At 44.5% G+C, this 9,291-nt stretch overlaps 1 pseudogene; it reads right to left on the bottom strand.

Moving 5' to 3' along the window:
* Positions 1–2,224: 2,224 nt before the first annotated feature.
* On the bottom strand, positions 2,225–2,899 carry LOC116078686 (annotated as a pseudogene).
* Between the last annotated feature and the right edge of the window lie 6,392 nt (positions 2,900–9,291).

The following is a 9,291-nucleotide window of genomic DNA, read 5'->3' as shown; positions in this document are numbered from 1 at the left end:
GACATAAGAAGTTAGACATATATGTGTTAAAATAAATATTATGAAATCCTGCCAGTGGATTCACTACCCTCCTCAATGCTTTATGTTCCCAAATGAAAGGCACACACTCAGCCTTTATATATTAATATGCCTTAACCAGCTCAATAACTGGGCCACTGCCTAACATCCACACAGTTAATCCTGAGTTATTATTTACTAATTCTATGTTCTGTCTTGACTGCTATGGACACAAAATGCTGCCCAACTGGGCCATACTCTGGGCCACGCTCTTCTGGCTTCTTCACATGGCCTTTCTGCACTCTTCTCAGGCATGGTGTATCTCCTCTCCTCCACACTCTCTCACCATTGTAGATCTCTTCCTTTTCTCCTCTTCCAGTTCCCAAGCCTGGGAATCCTAAAATCCAGCCTCTGTTTGCCTTGCCCAGCTATTGTCTGTTGCCATCTTTATTTACCAATCAGAACCAACTTGTGTCAGTTTCTTAGAAGCTACATGTAGACACTCTCATACAAACAGCTTTTGGGGGAACATAATTAGCATTCATAATACAAGCAGATACAAATATCTCTAAAGCACTTTTTGTTAACCTGAGTCAATCTTTGTAATCTTAGGAATTTATAATTGCTAATTTATAGAATTTATATAATTCTTAATGTATAAGAATTTATAAAAATCCTACCTAGTCTAAAATATTTTGGAGAATCACTGAATGGTATGTGTTTTGGGGTCTAGCTGTGGTCCTATGTCCTCTACTTCCTCTCACAGTGTCCAGATGCTGCTGCACACCAGGCTGGAACTGTGAAGTGGCACCAGGCATAGGTGGAGTTCTACAGGATCCTGGTATAGCTGGGGGTAAATTCTGGGTGCAAGATTAGGGGTGGGGTCGGGGTGGGAAGGTCTTCTCTGAAGATCTTAGTATACAGCTCTTTTAGGTGTAGGCCATCTCTGATGATCTTCAATGAAACAGATCTCCGAGATGATCTTAACTTGTTCATATTTCTTTATTCTGTGTGGGCTTGTATGCATACAATTTATCTGGAGTGAACCAAGGGTTATATAGTTTTGAGGAAGAGGGTGTGAAAGACTTCTGCAAGGGGAGACCCTCTCTCAAGTTCCGGGAGAACACAGCCACCCAAAGACTCACAAGAGACCAATCTTGATGCAAACAGCATGAGGTTTATTCAGGGGAAGCCAGTATACTGGGGATGAGTTTGTAACCCTTGCAGGGGCAGAGGAGCTCAACCCAGAGCACAAGAAGTGTGGGGTATTTAAAGGAAAAAAACACAAACAAGGGGGAGTGAGGTGGTAACCAAGGAAACATGAAACACAACATAAAAAAAGTGGAAAATTTCAGAGGGACCCAATCCATGATAGGGTCATGAGGAAGACATCCTGCATACTCATTATTCTCAAGAATGTGGTTTTATCATCATTGTCATTCACTTTGTGATTGACCGCTCCCTGGAACCACCTAGATGTCTTACATCTGCCTTTGTAGAAGGACCAGTTTCTGGAACTAGCCGGCCTACATTCTTGGCTCATTTCAGAGAAAATTTTCCATGCCTTTTAAGTAAAAGCTTATACACTATATATTTCTACTAAATGATCTTTTATTCTACCCTTCATTCCCCACTTCTTTTAGTGTATAGTTCTAATCATAGAACTAAATATCAGTATCATCATATTCTAGATTTTCCTAGCCTTGCAAAGTATAATATTGTTGGCGTAACATTAAAATCTGAGTAGCACTTACTCTCTCTCTAATAAAAGTAACTAATCTGTTCAGCACACATGGACCTATAGTTAAGAGCAAGAGTATGATCAAAAAAGGGGTTCAGCAAGGGAAGACACCAGAGTAGTCATCCACGGGGATTTACTAAACCAACTCTCAAACCAGTTTTGCTGTGCTTCTCTATCTCTCTGTCTTTTATCTAGTCTTTCTCTGAGCTTACTCATGGAATCTCTAATGACTCCTGAATGGTTTACATAAAAGCAACATTCTTTTATATTTAAATCAATGGCAGCTCTTAACTTTCCATAAGCCTTATGCTGCAATGCCATAGCGGATGTTCCTGTCTTCATAAGGGTGATATAGGCATGATTCCTCCCATCTCCCCCAAGCCGTGGGATGACTTCACCCTCTGGGTTCCTGGCCTTGATACATTTCTCAATGTTTCCAGCTCACTCTCCCTGCCATGTTCCTGACATGCTTGGCTCCCACATACACTACTTTCCCCTGCCTTTCTCTATGCTGTAACTATCCAGTTTCTTCCAAGGGCATCTTCTATTGTTCCCAGTCTCCTGGCCCCTAGCCACACCTAGCCCTACCTGGCCCCAGACTTTCTCACTTGTTAGCAAAAAGGTCCCTACAGTTACCAGGGCCCTCACTGACGCCCAGTTCCCCTCCTGCAGACATGCCTCCTCCAGGGCCCCGTCCTCATATAGAGCTGTGAACTCCACACAGCCCCCTCTGCTGTGAATCCAGTCAGCCAGGCATACCTACAGGTAGGACACCATCCAATCCTGCACTTGTCCCACCAATGGCTCCATTTCTTTGTTGACACTCTCAGCTCATAGGACAGCCCCAAGGACAAAGAATGCCACAAGATGGCCTCAGTTGGGGCCCCCTTGGAAAAGTTCGTTGGATACCTAGGTGAAGCATTGCTGGGCTGAGCCTGGGGTCACATGTAGCTGAGCAGCCCAGTCAGATATGTTGCGGCAGAAGTGGGTCTCAAGCTTGTCTCCAGAAGCCTGCATGGCTTGGTGCAGCAGGTCAGCTGCTGGGCCTTCCCCAGAGCCAGCTCCACAGACATAACCCTTCTCCCTCAGCTTATAGCCTACAAAGTCAGCCACTAGAGCCCGTGTGTCTGGGGTTGAGGCTGGGGTAGCCATCCAGGCGGCCAGCCTGGATGGCAGCTCTTAGGACCCAATGCTGGTGGCAGGGAGCCCCCAGCTGAGGCCTTTTATCCTCCTGGCTAGAGTGGAGCCCTGGGAAGGGGAGGGAGAGAGAACTAGATGGAAAAGGCCAGGGATCTGGATCTGGCCTGGAAAGAACTGAAACTGCAGCACCTGGGACTGGGCCCCTACCTCCAACGCTTTGCCCGCTGTGGGACCGATTCCACATTTAATGACTGCCCTCTCAGGAAACCCGGGACCATGGGATTCCTGCCAACACCAGTTTTATTCCCAGTTCCCCCAAGGGCAGACCAAAGACCCAGCGGCAGCGGCCCTAGACTTAACTCTGTCCATCAGTCAAGGGGGGTATAAGTCGTCAGTCCAAGGTCCAAACATAGACAGACAACTCTACCTTTCCAGGTCCATGACACAGAGAAAGACAATTGGGCCCAGTAACAGACATCAGGGTACTCTTGCACACACAGATAATCAAAGCCAAATCACAGAGTTGCTCGGCCCATGCCTGCCATGCCGCCGAGATGAACTGGTTACAAAACACACATGAAAAGACCCGTCTCAATTGCGAGTGCCAACCTTACTTCAGAAAAACAGATGGCCAGAAATTTAAAGGTCTGACGGCCAGGAGAACAGATGCACCCTCCTCTAGAGGAGCATTAGTGTTTCTCCCCTGGCCTCCTGAAGGGTTCCTCTAGGCATCCCTGAGGATCCCCAATTTCCACTGGGATGTCTCCCAGGGTAGCAGTTAGTGATCCTGGCACATCTTCTGATCAGCCCCCTTTCCTCCTCTTGAGGGCAGGGAGTTGCTGTCCCATCCCAGGAAGCGACCAACTGCAGAGAATGAGCTCAAGAGATAAACTTCACTATCCCCTCTCAGGATGTGACTGGCTACAGAGAATGGGAGTAAAAAACAAATTCACAGATTGCAAACAGACAGACAGTTCACAAACAGATTACAAATAAAAACTCAAACAGACAGACAGACCACAATTAAGAACTTGCCTCCAAGGGGGTCCTCAGAGTCAACGGTGGTTGTAAATCCCAGAAGAGCCCCCAAATGAAAGACCCCCCCCCCCGCCTCGAAGGGAGACCCTCTCTCAAGTCATGGGAGAAGACAGCCACCCAAAGATTCACAAGAGACCAATCTTGATGGAAACAGCATGAAGTTTATTCAGGGGAAGCCAGTATACTGGGGACAAACTTGTAACCTTTGCAGGGGCAGAGGAGCTCAACCCAGAACACAAGAAGTGTGGGGTATTTAAAGGAAAAAACCACAAACCAGGGGGAGTGAGGAGGTAACCAAGGAAACATGAAACATAACATAAAAAAAAGTGGAAAATTTTGGAGGGACCCAATCCATGATAGGGTCATGAGGAAGACATCCTGCATACTCATTATTCTCAAGGATGTGGTTTTATCATCGTCATTGTCATTCACTTTGTGATTGACCACTCCCTGGAACCACCTAGATGTTTTACATTCTGCCTTTGTAGAGGGACCAGTTTCTGGAACTAGCCGGCCTACATTCTTGGCTCATTTCAGAGAAAATTTTCCATGCCTTTTAAGTAAAAGCTTATACACTATAAATTTCTACTAAATGATCTTTTCTTCTACCCTTCAGGTGAAAATATCCTGGGTGGGTAAAAGTCATTGACCAAAGGCTAAGGCACTGAAATGTTTCATTACCATGGTGAGGTATTCCAGGAATCTCAGGTGCAGAGCTATTTGACATTCCTGGGGTAGGCAGTGGAGTATAGGATCTCCCATTAGAGAAGAGAAAACAGGGAGTTTGCCAGTTTGCACTGATCTCAGTGCTTTCTGATAATATCTGACTTTGATCTGAGCAGCAGGAGTTCCCAAAAATCTGCCTCTGTTTTAGTTTTATATATATACATTATATATACAATATATATATATATATATATTTTACTTTTTCAGTTTATATTCTGTTCACTGCCCTCCTAGTCATGCCCTCCAACAATACTCCCCCCACTGACTCCCCCTCTCCTCTGAGCTGTTGGGGACTGCCTTGGGTATCTCCCCCACTCACCGTGGCACTTCAGGTCTCAGCTAGGATAGGTGCTTCCTCTCTCACTGAGACCAAACAAGGTAGCCCTGCTACAGCTTTGGAATATTCCCCATTCCAGTTGTTTGGGACCTATATGATGGCCAAGCTGCACATCTGCTACATGAGTTGGGAGGCCTAGAGCCAGCCTGTGTATGTTCTTTGGATGGTGGTTTAAACTCTGAGAGTTGCAAGGGTCCAGGTTAGTTGACTCTGTTGGTCATCCTATGGAGTTCCTATCCCCTTTGGGGCCACAATCCTCCTCCTATTCTCCCATAAGAGTCCCCAAGCTCCATCCATTGTTTGGCTGTGGGTGTCTGCATCTGTCTGAGTCAGCTGCTGGGGGGAGCCTCTCAGAGGACAACACACTCCTGCAAAATGTAAAACACAACATAAACCAGGGAGTTAATGAAGGGTGGGTGCTAGGAAGACAAAGGATTATTGAACCAATTTAATTGCTCAGTGCATTGAAATCTCCAGAGCAAGTCTGTGCAGAGTTTTTTGAGAGTGTTAGCATTGGTCTCAAACAATATTTGATTTGTTTATATAGACATATAATATTGTTCTCAATATAATATAAGTACTCCTAAGTTTAGCAGTTATTAGGCCCTGGCAAGGGAGTTCATCTGTCATTGAAGGGACCAAAGCTGTCATCTGGGCATGCTAATATCTACTTGTCTCAGAAGTCTCCGGTCAGCTGGACAAAGGCAGCTGTGGTCCAGCAGGTGAAGGATGACAGCACATCCTACTCCTTCCAGCAATTGAAGGAACAACTAGCAGTCTCCATCTGGCCTGCAGGAGCAGTACTGCCTTCCTTTTCTCATGGAGATAAACCTGTAAAATAGTCACAACAGGGGTGCAGGACAAGGGCAGGGAGATGTATACCCAGGGGGTTATCTTTTATTTTCTTTACATCAAAAGAAGAGAGGGAGTAATGCACACAGTAAGTCTGTAACAGTGTGATTGGCAGTAAATAGGAGGTCCATAGGATAAAGGCAAGGAGGTAGATATTAGAAAAATCTTAATCCTGGTCTGGCATCCTTTAAGTGGGAACTCACCTGTTGTTGCAGTAAGGAAAGCAGAGGGAAAGGTTGGGGATCATTTATTTCATCTGCTTAAGGTAGCTAAAAAAGGGAATGCCATGTTAAGTATGAATCTGGAATAGACAGTAATAACCTTTCTGAGAAAAATAAACTGATTTGAGTAGATGGTATTATTTTTATTAATTGAGGACTAAATATCATTTATTAATATAATCTGTTTGAGCTGTGGAAGTGAGAGGGCTAGGTTAGCTCCATGACAGGCTTCAAATTGGCAGTTCAGGAAATGAGGCCTAAGAACTGGGCAAGTCCTGGCAAGCCCAAGTCAATTACTAGAAAAACTCAGGCTTCAGGCAGCTAGTCAGAAACTGCTCTGTGATCAGAAGCTGCCCAGCCATCTGGCCTGAAGCAAGGGCAAAGGGCCAGCAACAGCTTCCAGACCTCCCCAGCAACAGTTTTCAGGCCCCATGTCACAGTAATGGTTCTGGAATGTTTCTAGAGATGGAGCAAGAAAAAGGTCACCTACCCCATATCACTAAATGTGCTTTAAATTGGACCTACAAGCTCACTTGGTTGTTTCCATTTTAGAATGAGAAACCCCAGCATGCTAGACTTCTACAGAATAAAACACTCTGCTTTTACATACTATTTGTGTCCGGGGTAGCATTCTTCAGTGAATCATGGGCCCTTACATTAGCTAGATCCAAGAAAGCTTCTGAAACTTAAAATTTTTTTTAAACTTACATTTAAGATATGTCAATATTACTACAGTTTGCAACTGTAAACAATTTTGTGTTAAAAGCATGAACATTCTTTTAGGTATTCCTGTTATTTAGGGAAGAACAAATATTTAAATAAATTTTAGACAAAACACATGAAAATTCTAAGTTTTGGGTGAACTGTGTTGTTCCAGGCTATGTCAGCAGGAAGACTCCACCCATTATTTTTTCAGTATTAAGGCTCTGGAGTTTTGTGTTTTATCTGATGACAAGCAACCGTTAACATGTGGTTAGTATATTCAGAACATTTACCTGTGCCTGGGAGTCGTTTCTGCTCAGACCACATTCATGCCTGGCCTTCAGGGTGAGGAGGTTCCTCTTCCCAGTATGTGTATCCCCACTGTGTGTTGCCCCCTGGCCTTGGACCACTATAGCCCAGCAGCTGGCAGCAGGAGGGGTGCAACTTTCTGTTCTTTAATTCCTGAAAAGTAGAAAGGAAAAAGGAAACAGGCATAGGTACCTTGGGTGGCACCAGCCAGAGGGGCTGGGGGTTAGGACTTGTGAGTCAGAGTGTAAAGTAAGATGAGAGGGGAGGGGAAAGATGTCTTTGACCATGTGAGCTGCTGGGTTTCAGACAGAGGTTTAGGAACATTCTGCCAGATCAGAAGTGGCTCTGGCCAGAAGGCATTCAGATGTCCTTTCAACGTATCTGAATCCACATGATGGCTCCGACTGAAAATAAAGTGAGAAAAAAGTCACTTTTTTTGCCTGTCCTCAGAGTGTGGAGGCCTAGGCCTTTGGGGTGATTCCAAAGGCCAGGGGGCTGCTTGGGGCCGGGGAAACTCACACTTTTTTGCTCAAAATGGAAGTCCTATTGGCCCCACATGGGCACCAGCTGTGGTATGCATTTCGGGATCCAACTTATAGTTCCTAGGGCTCTGCTTCCACCCTCTCAGGGTGTCCAGACAACACTGCACACTAGGCTGAATGGATGAAGCAGAGCCAATAATGGGTGGAGTTCTACAGGATCCCACTCTAGATGGGAGTGAATGCTGGGGGTGAGAGGATGGAGGAAGAAGATCTTCTCCAATGATAGTCAATAAAACAGTTCTTTTAAATAATCTCAGTTTATGCATATTTCTTTATTTGGGGTGGGATTGTATGCTTGTATGAACACTTTATTCAGGGTAAACAAAGGGTTATATAGTTTTGGGAAAGAGAGTGAGACTAGCCAGGGTAGTCAAAGGTCATTGGCTGAAGGCTAATATACTGAGATGCTTCATTAGCATAGGGAGGCTTTCTAAGGAATCTCAGGTGCAGGGATACATGACATTCCTTAGGTAGGCAGTGGAGTCCAGGATCCTCCAGGGAGAGAAGAGGAAGCCACACTGACAAAAGGGAGTCAACCATTTTGCACAGAGCTCAGGACATTCCAATAATGTCTGACTTGGACCTTGGCAGCAGTGTTTCCTGACACTGGTATTGCTATCTTTAGTCTAAAAGCAGATACAATGACAAGCCAAGGGCTCAGTAGGACTAAGAAGTTTTGTAGGTGCTGCTTTAGTCATTTTATACTATGTGGTTATCATAAGATCGATAAAGTTTACAGCATAGTCTTAATAAATTTTTTTGAGAGCAGAGTGCAGAGAAATCATAAAAAATGAAAGTTTTTTTAACAATGGGAAGTATAGAAAAATGTTAGAAATAAGATACTTTTAAATATATAGAGAAGAGAAAGTGTAGACATAACAGATTTGGGGATCATTTGTTTGAGCAGTAGCAGAAATTGTTAACATATGAGAAAATTTAAAATTGAACATTTCCATCTTTAGTTCTTGAACTGTATACTGAGGCTGAGCCTCTCAGGGCCCTAACATTTATATACCCTCTAAAATGTTCCCTGAATTCCAAACATTACCCAAGCGGCTGGCAAAACCACACCTCTGCTGGAACATGAGGCAAATCACTGTCAGCTGCTGCAGACAGTCTGAAACAGTGTCACATCCCCACACCTGAGATTAAAATGAAAACATAGTCTTATAATATTTCTGTGCTTTTTAAAGAAACCAAAATTCTAGAATTCTCACTACAGGGTCACAAAGTGAAGTACTGCCAGGGGGAAGGTTCCTAAATGCTCCAAGAGGGGGCTGAGAGAACATAATGATTCAGATGAGCTTAGAGAAGCGACAGGGCTATAGGAGTGATCTGAGAGGTAGCAGTGACACAAAGTATAGGCATTCAGCCTGAGGAAGAAGAGGAAACTTCAGGAGGGAGCTGAAAACAGAAGCTGTGGGACTGCATGCAGATAGAAGCTGAGAGATAATGTAATGGCCTAGGTAGGTTTAGAGAAGCTTCGAGACTGCTAGGCTGTTCATAGAGGGAGAAGACAATGAAAGGGTCTCAGGTGGTCACAGGCTGCACTGCAGTTGCAAGGGATGGTGAGAGAAAGGTCCTGGAAGGAGCTCAGCTGAGATGGATAAAGTGTGATTGTGACAAGAATTTTCATCCATGGCACCCCAAGTGGAATGGGAAACTTGTCAGAGAAAAGTATTCTGA

The sequence above is a fragment of the Mastomys coucha genome, unplaced genomic scaffold, assembly GCF_008632895.1.
Source record: "Mastomys coucha isolate ucsf_1 unplaced genomic scaffold, UCSF_Mcou_1 pScaffold5, whole genome shotgun sequence".
Classification (NCBI taxonomy): Eukaryota; Metazoa; Chordata; class Mammalia; order Rodentia; family Muridae; genus Mastomys; species Mastomys coucha.
The sequence above is the reverse complement of the archived record's forward strand: the minus strand, read 5'-3'. Positions and strand labels throughout refer to the sequence as shown.